This window comes from Monodon monoceros, unplaced genomic scaffold (assembly GCF_005190385.1).
Source record: "Monodon monoceros isolate NGI ecotype Baffin Bay Population unplaced genomic scaffold, NGI_Narwhal_1 Super_Scaffold_18, whole genome shotgun sequence".
Classification (NCBI taxonomy): Eukaryota; Metazoa; Chordata; class Mammalia; order Artiodactyla; family Monodontidae; genus Monodon; species Monodon monoceros.
In genome coordinates, this window is record NW_021703774.1 from 157,405,461 (window position 1) to 157,426,033 (window position 20,573).

The following is a 20,573-nucleotide window of genomic DNA, read 5'->3' on the forward strand; positions in this document are numbered from 1 at the left end:
CTTACAGAAAAAAAAGACTGTTTCCAGGACTGACAACACTGCATCCTGTACTCAGACCATGTAGGCTCCACTGGATTGGTTAAGTTCCTTCCATCATAATGTAGACCACACCTGGTGCCTGGGTGCCATTAAACAGCTTCGCACAGAGTGCTACAAAGTAAAAGTCCGTAAACCAACATGAGATGAGGAAACAGAGTCCTAACCAGGGTGCCATGAGAAGCTGCTTAGGCAAGCCTGCTGCCCTGTTCACTGTCGGTACTCCAATTCATCTACATTGACGACTTTGGCGGGCATGGAGGGCAGGGGCTGCTCTCGCACATCTGAGCCACACAATTTGGCAAGGCCCATGGGGGGAGCTGCTCCTATGGATGGGGCAGTGCTCTAGCTGGGAGTGCACATGGGGCACGCCTAACCATCTGGGCACATTCTGAGGAGTCGTCTGAATGCTGACAGCAGCTGCCTGGGAACCAGAGCCTGGAGGATGAAGAACTGAGTGCTGTCGCTGCTGTTGCATCAATGCCAGATGCAGAGGTGTCCCAGAATGAGGGTTTAGGAGAGGGTGACTAGTGGCAGGTAAAGGGTAAAAAGGTTGACCCAAGATTGGGCCAGATATTCCCTGTAAATGATTCAGGTCCACCCCAGGAGGACGCACACCAGGTTGGAGAAAACTTGGAAGATGCTGTGGATGTACTCCCTGGGCCAGCATCATTTGGACCAACCCTGGGTGAAGCTGGAGAGCAGGTTGAACAATGGGGACATGGGGTACAAGGGGGACTTGGTGGTCAGGGTGGAGAAAAGGTGTTCCTGGAACTGGGGACGCCAAGGTGGGTGTTTTTCTCCCAGTTGCTTTAGGTCGATAATTTTGTTCTTTGGTGTAACGTTTGGTCTGGGATAGCAGAGTGGAAGATGAAAACCACTGTAGGGCTGACAGTTTGGGATTTATAGTGGGAGAAGAGTCTCAATCAGTGGTGGGCACAGACCTGGATGACAGGAGGTTCTCTTCACTGGGCTTCTGAGTGTCCTTTTTACTGTCACCAAGAGCTGATTTCTGGATGCTGGCTCCTCCTTGCTTTTCTCTTTGCTCTCATACATCTTATGAATCACTGAGGTAGGAGTGAAGGAAGGAGAAAGCATGCTTGTGATGGAGGTGGCTGGGGCAGGGCAAGAGGAATTCCCTGGGTGCACAGGTGCTGGAGACTTGGTCACTCATGGTTGCCTGCTTCTGAATCCATCTCTGGTTCTGTCCACCTGCGGTTTATCAAAACCAGGCTGGTAGAAGTTTGTTGCCTGCACTGCAAGGTCATGTGGCAGGCCAGCCCCTCCAAAGCTGTATGTTGCAATTCTAGCTGGCTCATCTGGGCTGTGACAGGGCTCATGGGCTTGCGCATGCCTTGGAATGGATCTCCGAGAAGCTGCTGTTGTCCTGGTGTGAAACAAATTGGTGATGGTATTCTGGGACCAAGGTAGTCTGCTGAGCCTGCTCTTGACTGAAACACCTGTGATAAGGGAGGAGAGGGTAATCTTTGGCCCAGTAAAGATGTCTTAGGCTCCAAGCTCCCCATAAGGCCACTCAGAAGATTGGAAGAAGCAGGTCTCTGAACAGGTGGACCCAGAAGTTCCTGCAAGATGTTCTTAGGGACAGGTTGGCCTGGAATCTCAGCAGGGGCTTTCAAGGGTTTGGCTGACTTTGGGCTGAGAAGGCAGTCCCACTTGCCTTCATGGTGCTCACTAGCATGTTGAACGCAGTCATATCTCCATCTTTTCTGATCTGTGAATTGCTGCTCACAATACTCAGGGTCTCCTCTAAATGCTCTTCCATAAAGGGAATTGAATTCTTCACCTGCTGGTCCACTTCCAAGCCCTTGAGCCCTGCTTCTACCTCTTCCACTGAAAGCACAACCCCTGAATGTGAACTCTCTATAAACTTTTCTTTATTTGCAGAAAGGTTGGAAAGGAGGGGTTTTAAATCCACTTTGGTTTTCTGTAGCATTTCTAGAATATCCACTTTAATTTCAGCATGGTCTTCTAATGGTATAGGAGCAAAATAATTTCCCATGTTCTGTCTGGGAGAGAGGATGGCCTGTTCCAGACCTGCACACCTCTCCAGCTCTTCATGCATTGTTGACCCAAGACTGCTGGATCGGCTTCCTGATCGGCTCAGGTTAGGGAACCAGCCGGCAGAGACTGACTCTTCTCCCAAAACATCTTTTATCATCGAAGCCAAGCATGGCACCTTATCAAGGTTAAAGAAGGACTCATTAAAGTCAAATTCTCCTGGGGACTGCTTGGGCAAGATGACATCCCTTGGCACTTCCTGATCAGCAGCGGGCTCCTGTTAGAGGATGACTTCCACCTCATCCTCTTTGGCCACTCCTCCATTGCCCTTGACTACGCCTTCCTTCACAGAGGCTGTCCATTGCCTTGTTCTTTTTCTCCCCTTATGAACTTCTTCCAATATCTTATCATCAAAGCCAGTCAGCTCAGTGGTTTCAGGCTGACTTGTGGGTCCAGCTGAGAACCATTCTGGTTCTTCTTCTGTGTAGGAATCATCTCTTCTACGCTCAAAGACATGCTTACTATCCACCAACTCCCTCCTGAAACGCTTGTCTTTGTAGTCCCTCTCTCAGTCTCTGTCTCTCAAGTCTTGCAGGTCTTTATGGCTAAGATGGCAATCCTTCTCAAAGGTCCGAGGGGAGATTATCTTCCCACTGCCAATCCTTCATCCGCCAAGCAAATGGAGCACATCACTGTCTTTATCCAATGGGCTTCCTGAGTGCTGGGAGCTAACAGCAGCAGTCACGTGGCAGCGCTCTCTAAAGCTTCGTCTCTGTGGGCTGAGAACAACATCTAAGTCATTTTCTTTCACATGCTCTCGAGGATCTACAATCTTGCACACCAGGGAAGGCCGATCTGTATCCAACTCTTTCTTCAGACTTTCCACTGGTGAGCTCCGCCCTGAAGCTGGGTAGAGGGAGACATGCCACTTCTCAGGGTCCTAGACACCATCACTGTCGTATTTCTCAGAGAGGCACGGAGGCTTCTGTTTGGAATGAGGGAGTTCTTAAATATCCAAGAGCTCCTCCCTAGGCAAGCACGCTAAAGAGCATTCCTGTGGGGAGTTCACCTCTCAAGGAAACATCAATACAGAGGACACTGATTTCTGTGAGGCATCCCAGAGCTGAAATCCTTATATTTTGTATAGTGATGGGGGGATTTGGAGGCCAGTTGCTTCTTCAGCTCAAGGAAAGTATCTCCATTTTCTGTTTCACCCACACTTCTGTCCGTGGCTCCTTGGCCTACAGTTTCAGTGTCTCGGCCGCTGTTCCTCTCTGCCCCTCGTGCCGGTCTGAGGGCTGCTCTGCGTGGCCTTCACTCTCGTCCCCCAGATCCCCCAAACCCAGTTTTCTCCTCTGAGAAATAGGGATGACCATAGCACTCAACTCCTAGGGTGGCAGTGTCCACGCACACACACAAATCTCTGTCATTTGTCATTACCATCTTATTGTTATTACTATGTCCACCTGCAGTGTGAGAGCACCTCCTGAGCGGCAGAGCCAAGAGGCCCACTTCTGACCTTGACCTTCCTCTCATAATGCTAGGACCCCACACCAGTCTTTGCCTCCTGGTCTTATATCATCACTGAAGTCAATTCTGGGCAATGAATTTATGAATATTAATAGGACAGACATGCCATTCCTAATCTTGCCGACACTTTCAAATGGTTCAGCAGAACATTGTTTGCAGATGCATGAAGGATAAACTTCATGCCTGATTTGTGCTAAATTATGAGTTCCTGGGTTCTACTGTTCTTCTCATATCTATTTGTTCATTTATTAATAATATAAGTATTATAAACTGCCATGGGCACTATGCTAGGGGTTGGAGATAACTAACATTCATTCATTCGTTCATTCATTCATTCACCGAATGAACAATTATTAAGTGCTTACCACAGGCATGGAATAAATTACCCCAGCACATAGGCAGTGTCCACACTGGGAAGCAGTGGGGTGGGGGGGGCTCACACCAGGGGGGAGTGTGAAGTCGGGCAGCTAAGGCTACATTGGAAGATTGATTTCAAATGGGGGGTTAATGAGCACCAGGTTTCTCACTTTCTGAGAAAGAAGTTAGGGATATAGGAAGGGAGAAAACCAGATTCAACCCTGTTGACAAAATTCTGCAGTGCAGAACCAGGGGGTTGGCAGTGAAAATGCTTCAGTTATTTGATTTTGTCACAGAGGCACCTGGGCTAAAAGTAAGAGATGAGCCACGGGAAGTGCTGCCGTGGCCTTGGCCCAATGGTCACCCCGCCTGCTCTCTCCCTGGCTGCTGCTGGGCCCTGGGCAGCCCTCATGGGGCAGCGTCTGAGTTTCTCACCACAGGCTCTGCAAGGCCACAGGACTCTGATCCTGCCTGGAGGGTGCTTTGGCCTCCTCTGGCCTCCTCACGTACCCCCAGGAACCCCTTGGGCCTCCACCCTGTTGTCCCTCCTCCGGCAGGTGCCTTGGGAATGGTCTTGGAGGAAGTTCAGCATGAAGGGCCTGTATTAGGAAGTGGGATGGCAAGTTCTTTCAGGGATGGGGGTGTCTGGGTGGTGCATGGCAGTGTCCCCTCATCCCCTACGCCTGCCCTCCAGGACCTCCATCTCTTGGAGAAGCGCTGCAATCCCACTCTTCCCAGATACACACCCAGGACTAGAGGGGGTGGGACAGAGGGCCAACACTCAGGCCCCAGGCTGACCACTCCCCTGGGCCATTTCATTCTCGTGCTCCCTGTGGTCAGCTGAGGCCACCCTCCAGACTGCATCAGACCCCAACTCCTCCACCAGCCCTGCTTCCTTCCCTCCCTCCCACAGTTGTGGATCTCGGGGTGCTTCCTAATAGGCACTCTTCACACTGAACTTCCTGGGTACCCTCTACCTAGCTTCCCTTGACTGTAACAGCTTATTTCGCTATAGTATAACATCAAAACCAAAAAATGAAAACAAAACCAAAAAACATTGGCATGATTCTATTAACTAGATACAGACCTTATTCTGATTTCACCAGTTTTTATATGTATTCATTTGTGTGTACGTGTGTTGTTTGTGAAGTTCTCTGCCGTTTTATGGGAAGTACAGATCCATACATTGCCGATGTGGCCATTACCGAACTCTTATGTCATCATAAAGGAAATTTCTCATGCTATCTGTTTATCCTTACTTTTTATTTAAAAAAATTTTTTTTACGTGGGTCTCTCACTGTTGTGGCCTCTCCCATTGCGGAGCACAGGCTTCGGACGCGCAGGCTCAGTGGCCATGGTTCACAGGCCCAGCCACTCCATGGCATGTGGGATCTTCCCGGACCGGGGCACGAACCCGTGTCCCCTGCATCAGCAGGTGGACTCTCAACCACTGCACCACCAGGGAAGCCCCATCCTTATTTTTTAAAGAAATAAAATATTTCAAGTGCAGTTGAACTCTGAACACAATCCTATTCCCTACCCTCCATCCACAGAGGGGACCACAATTTTTAAGGTATCATATATGTATATCCCCAAAATAGCTAATATTTGGCAAGTGCTTACTGTGCACCAAGCTCCATTCTAAGTTGTTTCCATGCAGTAATACGTTCCCTACTCACCACAACCCTGGCATTGTTACCCCAAACAAGGATGCCAAGGAACAAAGAGGTTAAGAGAACTTACACAAGGACCCACAGCTGGAAGTGTTGATGCTGGGGCTGAACCAGCCTCCACAGCCACTATTCTATAGTGACACACACATGTCTTCTTGCCACAGACATCTTCTACTCACCAAGATGTCTAGGAGATTCACTCAGGTTGATATCTAGAGACAGAACTCATTAATGTTAACTGCTCTGTAGTATTCCCTTTTGTGATTACACTACAATTTATATAGCCATATTCCTAGTGATAGATATTTAGAATGTTATGTTGTCTCTACTGCACGCAATGGTGCAGGAACCCCCTTGCCTGTCTCCTTGTGCACATGTGCCTGAGTTTCTCTGTGGTTTATTCATAGATGTGGAATTGCTGAGTCTTAGAGTAGGAATGTCTTTGACTTTGGAGGACATTGCCAAGTCTCAGTGTATGCAACAATTTACACTTTCACCTGCCATGCATGAGAGTGTGAGGTGACATATCCCTATTATTTTAATTTGCATTGCTCTGACTTCTAGTGAGGAAGTCACTAGAAGTCACTAGATAATCAATATCTTTTGATTATCGGTCATGCATTTCTATTTTCTCTGTATACATTTTTCTATTGGGTAGTTTGTCATGTTCTTATTATTTGTAAGAAATTTTTGTGTATTCTGGATGATAATTCTTAATTGGTGATATGCATGGCAAATATCTTCTTCCAGGCTGTGATTTGTTTTTTCTTTTTCAACTTTGACTAATTCTTCTATCATAGACAAGTTTTTAATTTTATTGTTTATTGTATTCAATTCTATCAACCTCTTCCATTACAGTTTGGACGTTTGCATGTTTTGTTTAAGAAATTCTTTCCCTTTTAAGGTCATTAATGAGAATTATTTTTTCTTATTGTTTAAGTTTTATTTTTCATGGTTCTCATAGTAAAGTTTTACTTTGTACAGTTACCTTTCCTATAAGACATAAGGAGTTCCCCCTACATATAGTCACTTTCCTAGCATGACTTATTGTGCCATCTATCTTTCCTCTCTTATTTGCAATGCTCTCTCTATTGTATATGGAGTCCCTGCACACATCCCATCTGTTTCTCGTCCCTCCACTGGCCTCTTTGCCTTGAACTAAACCAACACCACACTGTCTGAAACACGAGAGATTTATCATAAACCTTGGTGTTGGGGAGGGTGAGTTGTCCTTGTTATTCAAAATTATTTTCCACATGAGATTTTGAATCAGCCACTCAGTTTTACCTGAAGCTCTTTTGGAATTTTAATAATTGTAATTACACTGCATTCATAGATTTGCTTGGAGGGTAATTGACATCTTTAGACTATTGGTCCTCCCATCTATAAGCATGTTATATCTCTCCCTTTATTCAGCTTTTCCTTTATGTCCTTCAATAAAGTTCCATAATTTTCTCCTTAAAGGTCTTGCACATAGTTTCCTAGATTTATTTCTTGGTACCTTCCATCGTTTACTGGAATTTTGGGGTGAGGTGTGACTCCTGCTGGAACTTAGTCACTTACGAACCTCAGGATCCTAGTTAAGTCCCTTAAATGGTGCAATTCTCAGTTTCCTCATAAATCAATATACCTCCATCAAAGAGTAGGCATGAAAAGTGAATGAAACCAAGGATGCCACATCCTTAGAACATCGTAAATATCTGTTAAATGTTAGCTCATCCTGGAGTCAGCATACATTTGGAGTTGTGTTTCTGAATATGTGTTCTTGCATTTCCGTGACTGTGCTTAGAATATGGTCCCCAGGCAGAAACAGTCAGAAACAGCTGTCATGTGACAGCTTCTGACCTATAAGTAATTGGTAGACAGCACCTTCCTCCCTCCAAAGTAAAGAGCACTAAAGAAAGCATTTTCAAAGCACATGGTAAAATTAATACTTCTATTGAATCCCAAAGCGGGGCTAATTAAGTTACATTTAAAATTTTTTCTAGTTAACTTACCAGAAAACCAACTAAAAAAGAAAATTATTATAAAGATTTTTTTTCTGTTCAAAATTTAGTGTGATTTATTACCATAACTCTTCTTCATGTCTTTTTCAGAGCAAAAATGCATAAACTGAATTCATTTTCTTTTAAAGTTTTGTGTTTTATAAAACGGTGTGTGTCATCATAAACATTTCAAATATTAGGGAAAAATACAAAGAAGTAGACATTTCCCAAAACTGTACTACTGAAGTAGAACCATTGCTAACATTTTGATCACTATCCTGTTTATATTTCTTGATACCAATAAATGGGCTTCTGGGTCTGTGCCCACTTTTTGTTTTTCCTCTACAAGGTATTGTGAATGTCTTTCCACTTTAATAGTTGCAGAATTACATCATTTTATATCATTGCATTATATTCCATTTTATAGATTTGCACTAATTTAACAAATCAATTCCTTCCTTATGGCTATTTGATCTTATGAAATAAACCACGCCCTGATGAACCACTGCAGCACACCTCTTTTTTGTCAGTTTACATGATTGCTTCCATCAATAGACTCCTTGGAAGTGAGATTATCAGGAAAAAAGACTCGCTCATTTTACATTTTGACTCATATTGCCAAACTGCCTTTCCAAAACGGTTAAATCAATTAGCACTGCCTTCATTGGGGCATGAGAGTGTCCATTTTCCAATGAGCTATGTGGGTTTGTCAATTTTCTTAATCTTTACCTATCTGGTGAATGGAAAACAAACCTCTCTTTGCACATGCATTTCTTTGATCAGTTGAAAAATTAAACATCTTTTCCTCTGTTTATCGGCCATTTCAATCTTCTTTTGTGGATTGCCTCTCTGGGTAGTGAACACGTTCATATGGTTGCTTATAAGTTCTTTGTGTCTTAACATTGTGTATAACATTGGGGAACAGCCACTTGGCTTTGGGCTTGGCCGTGTGCCTTGCTTTGGTCAGTGGGATGTTAGCAGATGTGATGCAGGCAAAGGTTTTCAATGTGTGTGGCTGAGCTTGCCCTCTGTGCTTCTTCTGACCTCATGAAAAGAGGATGCCCTGTCTGGCCTGCTGGTAGCAGAGGAATGAGAGACTCATGGAGTGAACTTGAGCCAAACCCATGGTCTGGAGCCAAGCCTAGCCCAGCCCAACCAAGGTCGGCAGAGCCGTAGCTGCCAAGCCACAGACATGAGTGAAAATGGTTTTTGTTTGAAGCCACCAAGTTTGGGTTGGTTTATCATGCAGCAGTATTATGGGATAGATGACTGACATACCCTGCCATTCTCTTGCTGTGTGACCTTCTACATGTCATGTTCTTCTCTTGGTCTCAGTTTCTTTAAATTTTGCATGAAAGAATTGACCACTGAGTGATTTCTAAGGTCTCTTCCAATACTAAGAATCTGGATTCCAAAACAGGGTTTTGTGGTGAGAGGGGAGGAAGGTGTTCCAGAATGAAAGGTCAACACACAGGTGCAAAGAAGGTTATGCAAGTAAGGCAATGGGAAGGGTTTATCCCGCTGGAGCAGGTGGTCTGAGACACACAGGTGGGGGTGGGTTGGTGGTGTAGGGTTGATGCAGGAATGAATGCTGGGGCTTGGGCTGCCCAGAAAGCTGTTCTTATTCCTCCTCCACTGCTTCTGAAGCTCTTGCAAATTGGCTTCTTAGCCTACCATGCTGCCAAAACTGCCTTCTCATTTCCAATTCTCACCACCAAACCCTCACTTTGGACCTTAGCCTCCTAGAACTTGATGCCTCCTTCCAACCCTCTTCTCTAGCTTCTGTGCCCCCGACTCATCTAGCCCACACCTCTCCATCTGTCCACTCGGTATCTGTCTCTTTCCCTGAGTCTACTTTGAAGGCGATCCTCGAGGTTTTTTCCTCAGCTCCCTCTTTTCATGAGTGGAATTCTGGGATACTGACCCCAAGTGAGGAACCTGGGTAACCAGGCAAAGGAGGCATAAGGAATCAGAAGCATCTTAATACTGCCAAAAAGCAAGTGAGAGTTTGGGCTGAACACTAAGGGACCGAGCCCTGGACTCAAAGAACTATTATGTGCTACAGTTCCACGTCCACTCACAGCTCCAGCGCAATCAATCCTACATCGTATATTCTGTGCTTGTGGCTAAACAAGCAGGGTAGTGAACCCCATCAGGCCATCTTAAAAGCAGAGGCGGGCAGCCTGCATTTCTCCTCTGCTCAGCACAGAATGGTCTTCAAATGTTCTTTCTTCAGTAGACCTGTTCCCCTGTTTCCTCTGGCACGTGTCCCCTCTAACGGCTGGTCTCTCCCACTATCCTGTGATCCTGAATTCTTAGCTCATCCTGGGCCCCAGCTGTGTTTTGATGGATACTCCACTGTTTATCTTGAAAAGAGACTTGACCCTGGATTGTAATTTTGCTTGATGAGTTTGCTTACTGTTCTTCCAAGCCCCACCTGCCTGGGTATGGAAATTATTTACACACCTGTGCTATTCACACAGGTATCAGTCATGTCCTCCTCCCCAGCCCCAGGAGGACAAGACCCCTTGTAATAAGCCCTAATAACAAGACCCCCAGGATTTATCATCGCTGGTGTTTTCCTTGCAGACGTGATGGATGACTTCCAGCTGATGTGAGACTGGAGGCAGCACACTCACGGAGAAGGAGGATGAACTGGGAAGCAGACACACCTGGCTCTTGAATTATGGCTCCATCATATGCTGCTCATACACAACTCATTCCCAACCTGTTGATGATACACACATACACATACAATAATGCACAGTGTCTGACATGTGACTCAATAAATCATAGCCCACACTCCAGAGGAACTTTTTTTTTTTTTTTAGCATTTATCCTGTTTCTCTTATTTTCATCAAATCATCTGCTTTCTTTACCTGTAGCTGGCACAAAGGCAACTGGTATTCTGAACTCCTAGCCCAGGTCCTGCCACAAAGCAAGTGCCCTGGAAATGTAGCCTGATGTTGTATAACATATCGGGGTTCTTTGGAAACTATGTGTGCGTGTGTGTGTATTCTATTCTTCAGCAACATTATGAATATACCAGATCTCCTTGTTCTGTCTCTCATGTCCTTTGTCCTCATTGCATTCGTTATTACAACTTTGTTTTCTTCCACTTTGACTTGAGTGATTTCCTGAAGCCGATTTCTATTTCCCTGATAGAATCTCCAGTTATGATATATCGTCTTTGTGGTTGGTTTTTATGCGACATTCATCTCTGCAATGTTTTCATTTCTCTCCTAAGAGGTAGACCAGCTCATTTTTCTTCTCTCATTTTATAACTTCCACGGATAATTCTTCTTTGAATCTCACTCTCTTCTTTGAGTTTTTGTTTTGTTTTGTACTGAGTCATCCTGATCCTGGATCTTGGGTAATTCCTCTTAGGAGGCAAGTTCTTCCATCTTTTGCTCAACTGTGCATTTCCTTTTGTTAGCAGGAGGCACTTCCTGTGTGTGGGTCTTGTGTTTCTCCTTGCTGGTCATGCCTCATCTCAGTGGGGTGGCCATTTGGTGTGGGGCTGGGTGGGGCAGTGAGCTGGGTAGTCCTTACATTCTGTTTGGGTTCACCATCTCAAACACCTTCAGAGCAAATTCATCATTTCCTTTGCCCTGGGGGAGGGATCTTCCTCAGTTTTCAGGGTCAGCAGGTGGGCGTGTTCTTGGCAAATCTCATTAAGTCTCTGTGAGCTGTGGCCCAGATGTCCCTCCCACACCCTCCTTCATGCCTCTTTCCCTTGGGCTGTCAGAGCTAAGGGGGCCAAGGGTGGAGAATGTCAATGGCTTGCCAGCTTGCTGTCTTCTCAGATCATCACCCCTGCAATGCTGAGTTAGAGAACTCAGTCCCTTGTGGCCTGTCCCTCAACTCACCTGTCCTCTCTCCAATCACCAGGTCACTGCCTTTCAAGGACTGCACACCTTAGATTTCATCTTTCTTGCCCAGTGAACAACTCCATCCTGAAGTTGATTGGACCCGAAGCCTCGCAGTCCTCCGTCTCCTCATATCTCACACCCAGCTCACCAGCAAACCCTGTTATCTCCTTTCCCATCAACAATGGGTCCAGAGTCTGATCCCCATCACCACCTGCCCTGCACCACCATCATTTCTCACCTGCATCATTGCAGTAGCTTCCCACCTGGTCCCCTTGCTTCCCCCTCCCTCCTGTGCTCTTCTCTACCCAGTGGGCAGAGTGGACCTGTGAAACTGTTAGGTCCGGACCCTGCTGTGTCTCCCCATTTCACTCAACGTGAAATCCAAAGGTGTCCAGTGGACTGTGAGGTCTTCCTGCCCTGCACCCCCCACTTGCCCCTGAAGTCATCCTCCCTTGTTGTCCACCTGTTCTTTCTGCCATTGCCTTAGTTGTTCCTTTTGCCTGGAACATCTTCTCTAGAATCTGCCTAGCCAACATCCTCATCTCTTATAAGTATTTCATCCAACGTCACTGTATCAATTTGCTAGGGCTGTATAATAGTACCACAAACTGAGTGATGTAAACAACAGAACTTTGCTGTCTCACACTTCTGGAGGTGATTAGTCCTAGATCAAAGTGTTGGCAGGGTTGGTTCCTTCTGAGGGCTGTGAGGGAGGATCTGTTCCATGCCTCTCTCTTCTGGTGGTTTTCTGGCAATATTTGTTGTTCTTTGGCTTATAGATGCATCACCCCCATCTCTGCCTTCATTTTCATGTGTCATTCTCCCTGTGTGTGTCTATCTCACAATTTTCCCTTTGTAGAAGGACACCAGTCATACTGGATAAAGGCCCATTCTAATGACCTTATTTTAACTTAATTACCTCTGTAAGGACCATATCTTTTAAAAAGGCCACATTCTGAGGTACTGAGGATTGGGACTTCAACATGAATATGAATTTGGGAGGGGACACAATTTAACTTATAAGAGTCACCTTCTCAATGAGGCATAGTCTTTCCTCACAGTTTAAAACTGCAGAATTGCACCACCCCCTACATCCTCAACCACCCAGCCCTTGGTTCTACTCGTATTGTGGAAGATGGAGTTTTTCCCTCCGATATTTCATTCCTTTTTGTTACTGTTTTCAGTGAGTTTCCACCCTAATTGAGACTAAAACAAACATTAATCATGTCGCTCAGGGCCATCTCCCCCACTGAAATCCCCTCCCATCTCTGGTCCTGCATTGGCTTCATCCCCATGCCCGGTCCAACCTGCATGGTCTTTGCAGGTGGGTGGGCTTTAGGTACCAGGTGACCCTGGTTGAGGGACCCAAGTGGGGAATAACAGTGGCTTCAAAGCTATCAGAGGCCACCCATGGCCAATGATGTCCCCTAACTTCAGCCTCAATGCAGTGACACCTGCCCTCCACTCAGGCAACTTATTGAGCTCTTTCTCTTCCTTAACGTAACAGATTGGCCTAATGCCTTTATTTCCTGGCTCGGGTGTGAGAGGTGGAGTTTCTCCACTGTCAACAAATCCATTTCCAAATCCTCTGGCCTCTCTCAGTCTGCAGCTGGCAGGGCAGTGATGGCCTGCTAGGTATTACCATCGATAGCCTTGTTTCCTGTGCCCCAGCAGCCTCTTCCCTCCCTCGCAGACAGAGTGCGGTCTCTCCTCCCACCTCCTCTGTGGCCTGGCTCCTCCCCACCCCTCCACAAGTCCCCAGTGAGCTCATTAGGAGACCAAGCTGCACTCATCTGCTCAGCACCTCATCACGTCACAAGTCAGAATGATGTCTCTGTTGGCTCCTCCATCTGTAGTCACTTTGGTAGGGGCTGAGGCTCCAGATCTCCATGAGGGGTGGTAGTCTTGAGTGAGGACGTCTGCTTAGGCTCAGCCCCCAGAGAACATGGATGAAAGAGAGAAATCAGGTAACAGATCTGATCTGGACCACTCTGAGGCCTCCCTTCTCCTTCGCCAGGTTAGCACATCCCAGAAAATCCCAGAATCTTCTGCCCCACCACTGTTTGCCTGGAGCCTGAACTAAGCCCCCTAACTGACTCCCTGCTCCCTGCATCCACCCCACAGCCTCCAGAGTCTGCTGTCCTCTGCCCAGCAGCCCCTCTGCTTAGATAATCTCCCTCTCCCATAAGAGCCTCCAGACAAAGGCAAATTTACCAGAGGCTAGAGAAGCTTAAGCTTCAGGGACCCTGACTCTCCAGGCCCCTCTTAAGGCCCCAGTTGGGCCCCATGTAATGTGATTAATGAACATTGTCAATTCCAAGATTAATTAGGATTAGAAACTGCAAGGAAAACTTGCTATGCCCTGAAATCTTACTGCTCAGATATAAGAGGAATTGACAGGAGGCTTCCCAAATTTGACAACAGTCCTGAACATTTACATGGCATGATCTGTAATGAACTGTGAAGGTGAAAAAAATTCAACCCTACCCATGTAGAAAACCGTGAAAATCAGGCTCTGTGGGAGGAAAGTCTGATTAAACTTTCTATTCTCTCCACGGAAGATGATATTACAAAATCATTGTCTTAAGAACATGTGAATATAGAGAATGCAGTCCAAACAATTCAGGGGAGAATGAAAGCTGGGAAGCAGTGTCAAGATGCTAAGTAATAAATAGAATGAGATTTTCCTCAATTCTGTTATGTTTTCTGGTAATTGCTTGCTTTTTGATACCTACAATTTATTATAATTTCTTTGCTCATTCTAAATAACTATTAACTAGTTATTTAGCTAATTTTGATTCCAAATTCTATGTCTTTTTCTTAAAGAGAATTCTCAAAATGGTAAAATTTTCAGACCCATGGCACCTACATCTACTACCTTCAAGGCCTTCCTATTGCACTTGGAATAAAACTTAACCTCCTCTGCTGTATGGTCTGCAAGACCTCCCCTCTCTACCCTGCCCACTCTGACCCTTGCATCCCTTTCCCCCACACTCACCACCCTACAGACTTGAGAATGGAGCAGACCTGCATTCAAAATCTGCAGCTTTGAACTGCCAAGCAATTTGCAATTGTGTGAGGAATACATGCTTATTATTGTATGTCACTCAGATCTTTGTGGTTGTTTGTTACACAGCAATAGCAGACTGATGCAGTGTGATTGAAATGTTTCACATGTACTCCGATCAATCAAGAGGATGTCTTTGTTATTTAGGAAGGCATAACTGGATCACAAACCTAAGAAAGCTGAAATCTAAAACATTTTCAAATTGACCACCGATTCTTAAGGATCTCAAAGGCAAAAGAAGTCCTGACCTTCCAGTGATCTGGATCCAGTGATCCAGTGATCTCAGCTCATTTTCAGACCCATCAGTGTCTAAGATTTAGAGTCACAAAAGGTCAGAATCTCTTTGTCTTGAGACATCATCCAGTCTTAGGGACAACAATATGTCAACCTTTATTTTAAGAGTATTTTCTTCCTCATGTAAATATTATACATGTTCATTACAGGTAATGCAGACAGGCAGAAAGTAAAAGAGAAAAACCACCCATAATAACCACCACCAAAAAAACACTCTGTCAAATATTGGTTATATAAACACATGTGTTTATATATGTTTATATTTTTCTCATAAATAAAGGAGAGAGGGGGAAGCTGGGGCAAAGTGAGAGTAGCATCGACATATATACACTACCAAATGTAAAATAGTTAGCTAGTGGGAGCATAGCACAGGGAGATCAGCTCGGTGCTTTGTGATGACCTAGAGGGGTGGGACAGGGAGGATGGGAGGGATGATCAAGAGGGAGGGGGTATGGGGATATATGTATGCATATGGCTGATTCACTTTGTTGTACAACAGAAACTAACACAGTATTGTGAAGCAATTATATGCCAATAAAGATCTATTTAAAAATTTAAAAAGGAGAGGGCTTCCCTGGTGGTGCAGTGGTTGAGAGTCCGCCTGCCGATGCAGGGGATAGGGGTTCGTGCCCCAGTCCAGGAAGATCCCACATGCCGCAGAGCGGCTGAGCCCGTGAACCATGGCCGCTGAGCCTGCGCGTCCGGAGCCTGTGCTCCGCAATGGGAGAGGCCACAACAGTGAGAGGCCCGCATACCACAAATAAATAAATAAATAAATAAATAAATAAAAATAAAAAAGGAGAGTATGCTGTGCATTCTGTTCTGTAATCTTCTGTTTATGTTTACTATGTCATAAAAGTCTTCCTATGCTATTTTATGTCTTCTGCACAATTGTTTTGAATTATGGAATTGTTGCTGAGATGACCTGCATGATCGTCTTCCCTCTCCCAGGCTTCCTGTTGTACCTGAACACCCCTAGGAAGGAGGCATCCTTTGAACCAGCATTATCCAAAGTATTGTAGCTTGACTATATCAGATCTTCCCAGCAGAGAAGCAAGACCCAGAGAGTAAAGGGATAAACAAGTATGAGTGCATCAACGATCTCACTCAGATGACCGCATGTGACCAGTCTTCTCACTGCAGACTTATTGACAGATAAAGAAACTGATCTCAAGGGGGCCCTGAGGCCAACTCTGCATCTGGACCAAGTTCACAGCCAAGAACCCTGGAGCTGTGGCTCACTGCCCCCAACCCGTAATTCCTGCAGGCAGCAAAGGCAACATGTTGACCACCTGTAGCCTCCCTTCCCTACTCAGGTGGACCTTGTCTCAGGTCCCCGTGGCCAGTCCTGTGACTCTACCACACTCCATGTGATGTGTAGAGGGAAGAGCCTGGGCTTTAAGGAGGGCTCCACTGTTGACCTGCCGGGTCTCCTGGGTCATGGTTTCACCTTGCCAGGTGTGGTAGAGAGTGTCTAGCTGTTCCACAAATATGTTTCTTCTTCTTCCTGGGCACATGGCAAGGCTACATCTCCCAGCCTCCTCTGCAGGTAAGTGGGACCACGTGACTGCCTTCCAGACGATAGAATATGAGCAGCAGTGACATATGTGACTTCCACTCCAGGCCTTTGAGATCATCCCATGAACTCCCTAGCTTCTTTTGCCAGTCTGATACAGGCAGAGGACCAACTGCCCCCTGTTTCTGCCCATAGGGTTCTCTCCAACACAGCAGCTTGCTTCATCAAAGTGTGCAAACCAAGAAGGCAATAGAGGGCACAGGCTGGCAAGACAGCCTCCACCAAGAAGGTATCCCAGACCCAGTCTCCTGCCATCTTGTGGCACCCACCCTTCAAGGATACTGTTTGGGGTTTACATAAAACTTCTGTTGCATTGGAGCCATTATACATTCTGGGGTTGGTTTCTTAGAGCAACGTGTGTTATTGTGGGTGATACTCAGAATTCACTGAGCATCTATTTTGTGCAGGACCCTGTGTTCCACATGTCACACATCTGCCCTTTCAATAGGACCATGACCTTGGGATTATTATCTCCATTTTTTCCAGAGCAGTGAATAAGCTGGGAATTGAACTCAGCTCTTCTGGACACTCATCTCTCAATGCACAGCTTAAGGGTCCAGAGGACCAAAGACTCCAGGATCCTATGGGTCTCTGAATGCCTCCAGGTGAGCAGAGACATGAAGAGCGTGCGGGCTGGAGTCTGACAGGCCAGGGTCCAGGCCTCCCCAGTGGAGGCGTCAGGTAAGGGCTCGGCTTACCTGCATCTCAGTTTCCTCATCTGTCCAATGGGTCTGCAGGGAGAGGATTCACCACATGGGGTCATTTGGGGGTGAGATGGGATCCTGACTAGGCACTTGGCACTGAGTAGGGCCCTCAGGATGGGGCACAATTGCATCCTTCCCTGAAGCAGCCCCTCCCTGCGCCTACCTCTCCTGGTGCCTCCAGCCTCTCTCCACCACAGCCCTCTTGCCTTTCCTGACTCATCTGTAAGTAAGGACTTTTCCTCACCTCTGCTGGAGTGCTCAGAAGTTCTGCTTTGCTGAAGGAACTGGAACAGGCGCCTTTACCTCTCGGAATAGTTCTCGGGAAGCCGAGGTACCTCTCAATTATTTATTAGGCAGACTTTCTCCATCAAAGGGCCTGAAATTCTGGGAAACTTTTCCCTCTGTTGCCTGCTGGGCCAGTCACAGGATCTTACCAATTTAGCAAACCCGGGAGAGAAATGAGAGTCTGCTGCTCCCCAAGGGGAGCCTGACTGGGTTGATCTAAAATAGAAGGGGGAATAAAATAAAATAAAATAGAAGGGGAGGGAGGTTGACCTGGTTCGGGGCCAGTTATTGGGGGCTGGCCTTGCGGGCTGCTCCCGAGGGTGCTGGGTGAGGGGCAGTGGGCGGTCCAGGTGCTGCTGGCACTTCTGGGCTGTAGAGCTGAGTGGAGAGGCTGTTTGGAGGAGGGTGGGAGTCCCTGTCCTCCACTGTGTCCATCTGTGTGAGGTCCCCATGCAAGAGAGCCTTGGTTACTGAGGCTCGGGTCTCCCCCACCAGCCCTGGTCTCTGCGACTTTCCCCCCAAACCCCCCCTCCAGGACCCAGTACTCGGGGGCCCAGTCAGCACACAGCTCTGCATTTGTGCAGAGAATTCAGGGTACGAACACCTCCTGCCTCTGGATGGTTGGGGTGAGGATGGGAAACCCAAACCAAATGCAGCCAAGTGCAGCAAGTCTGAACTTTTATTCAAATAACAGCTCAAGCTAGTCTTGTTGCTTGTAGCGGTTTAGAGCTGGAAGAGGCCTGAGAAGTCGCAGGACCTAACACTTTCGAAGACGCTGACTTGATTTCTGCTTAAACAATGGGTTTCCTTGCCTTCAGAGACAGTCCAATCCTCATAGCTCTGCTCGAGACCGACGCCTCCCAAGGAAACCCTCCACCATTACGCTGGAGGCTGGTTGTTCTAATGTGTGCCTGCCCGGGTCCGGGTCTTTCTGTCTCTGTCTTTCATTTGGAAATCCCTCACTCTCCCCACCTGGTGAAATGCTCGGTATGGACCAGCGAATAGCTTGCTGTCACCTGGCTGAAGTGTCCTCTGGTCCTACCAGGTGGAGCTACCTACTTCGTCACCAGAGCTTCCATAGAGGCTGTCACACCCCAGAGCCTTGGCCCAGGATGCCCCCACCTGGTGGGTCATCTGCTCTGAAATGTGCATCAGAGGCCGTTCCTCTTCATTCCTCAGGTCTCCGCTTAAAGGTCCCCTTCTCAGAGAGGCTTTCCTTGTCCCCACAGTCCAAGGTTGTCACTGTCCATCCCCAGCCCCAGAGCCAGATGCTATAACATCACCCTGTTTACCTTTTTCCAGCGCCTCTTCCCACCTGGGATACACGTGGATGATGGTTTACCTGTTCCTTCCTGCCTCCCCACTCCAGACGTCAGATCCTGGGGGCAGGGACCTTGTTTGTTCGCTGCTGCACCCTCACTCCCATCTGGGCCGGCACATAGTAGGACCTCAACAAGCCAGTTGGCACGAGCAGACCTGATGCTGGGCCTTTATGCAGCATCCCAGGTTGTCTCCTTGAGGACCGACCCACGTCCTGAAGTGTCCCAGGTCCTGAGCAGCGCGATCCCGTCCCCTTCCCTCCGGTTCTCCTGTGCAGCACGAGGAAGAGGGGCTCAGAGCCCGGGGGTGACTTTACCAGCCTCCCCCTGTCATGCTTCATGGCTCCTCTCTGGGCTCCTAATAACGGCCACACTTTGAGGTTGGAGAGGGAGCGTTAAGGCCAGTCAAGTGGATAAATCACATCTTTTCAAATGGGGCAAACACGGATTTACACAATAGCCTGTGACAAACGCACTTTCAGGGGACGATCTGGCAGGAAACATTCCTTTTTCCAAAGGGTGCCTCGGCCCTGGGAGAAATAATGAGGGCTTTTTCAAGATTCTAATTGTTCCCGGTGCTGACAGGCTGCAGGGCCAGAGCTGCCGCCACTGCCCAGCACTCACACAGGCACCCAGCGTGCCTATTCCCGGGTCTCCAAGTGAGCGCCCTGCTCCCAGGGGTGCGTGGGGGCCCAGGGCCCGTCCCTGTGGTTTCTGCTCCCTCCTGCTGACAGGCACATGACCTCAGCGGGAAGAGGGCCTCCCTGTGAGCCCAGGACCCGGACACAGCGGGTCCTTACTCAGCGGGTTTCTCTTCTCCTGCCTGCAGCTGTAGGGGCCCAGCAGGGGAGGTTTCAGGGTCTCCTGAATGCCCCCGACAGGCTCCTGAGGCTGGGGGTGCAGCGGTTTAGGGCTCGGGCTGCGAGGCTCTTGCTCAGTAAGGAAATAAAGGGCCCCATACTGTCCAAGCTGAAAAGGGCTTTGGTGACCATCCACCCAATGCCTTGACTGTCCAGATGGGGGACGAAGGCAGACATGGGGATGTCAAAGGGAGAATGGGGCAGGGGCTGCATTCTAGGAGCATCCTTAGTACTCTACACAGTGGGACGGAGCTCACCCATGTGGAACCCCTGCTGAGGGCCAGGCACATCACCTGGGTTACCTCACTCAGGGCTCACATCAGCCCTGTGATGCTGGTCTTAACCCATTTCCCAGATGAAGAGAGTAAGGTTCACGGAGGTTAAGCAACTTGCCCAGCGCCCCACAGCTGAACCCTCCTAAATGCAAAACTGGCCAATTGGGAAAAGACCCCTGAACTTCCTGGCTTTCACACCAGGATGTGCTTCCCAACTCCACCCACCTCTTGGCCCCAGGGCTAGAGGGAGGGACACACACAGGTCATGACCATGGCCCTCAGCTGGATCTACTCATGAGGAAGTATGCATCACTGCACTGCCTCAGGACCTTCCCCTATTGGGGTGTATGGGTGCTGAAACAATTAGATGAAGAGAAAAGATGAGGATTATGGCTGCTGGTTTAGTGCCTTAATTTGGTGCCTTGTAGAGATGCAGGATAATGAGAATTGCAGGAATTTCTCGGTTTCTTGATATTCCTGCTCAAGGCAGCTCTTGCCCAAGACTCAGAGCAGCTCCTGGATCCCATTCTTGCCCCCAGCCCACTCTTCCCATTGGAATTCAAGAAAAACCCAAACTCTATTGGTCAGTTTCTCAGTGGGGAACAGACACAAGAGGGGGTAATTGAAATGTTTAATGGAGGGACAAGTATCAAGGTGTGGGCGGGTTACAGGAAACCAACAGGGGATGTTGATGCACTTGGGGTGAGCGACAGTGGGGAGC

The 20,573-nt window shown here is 47.5% G+C and overlaps 1 pseudogene; it reads right to left on the reverse strand.

Moving 5' to 3' along the window:
* Positions 1 to 246: 246 nt before the first annotated feature.
* LOC114898011 overlaps positions 247 to 20,573 on the reverse strand; it is a 52,729-nt pseudogene continuing 32,402 nt past the window's right edge.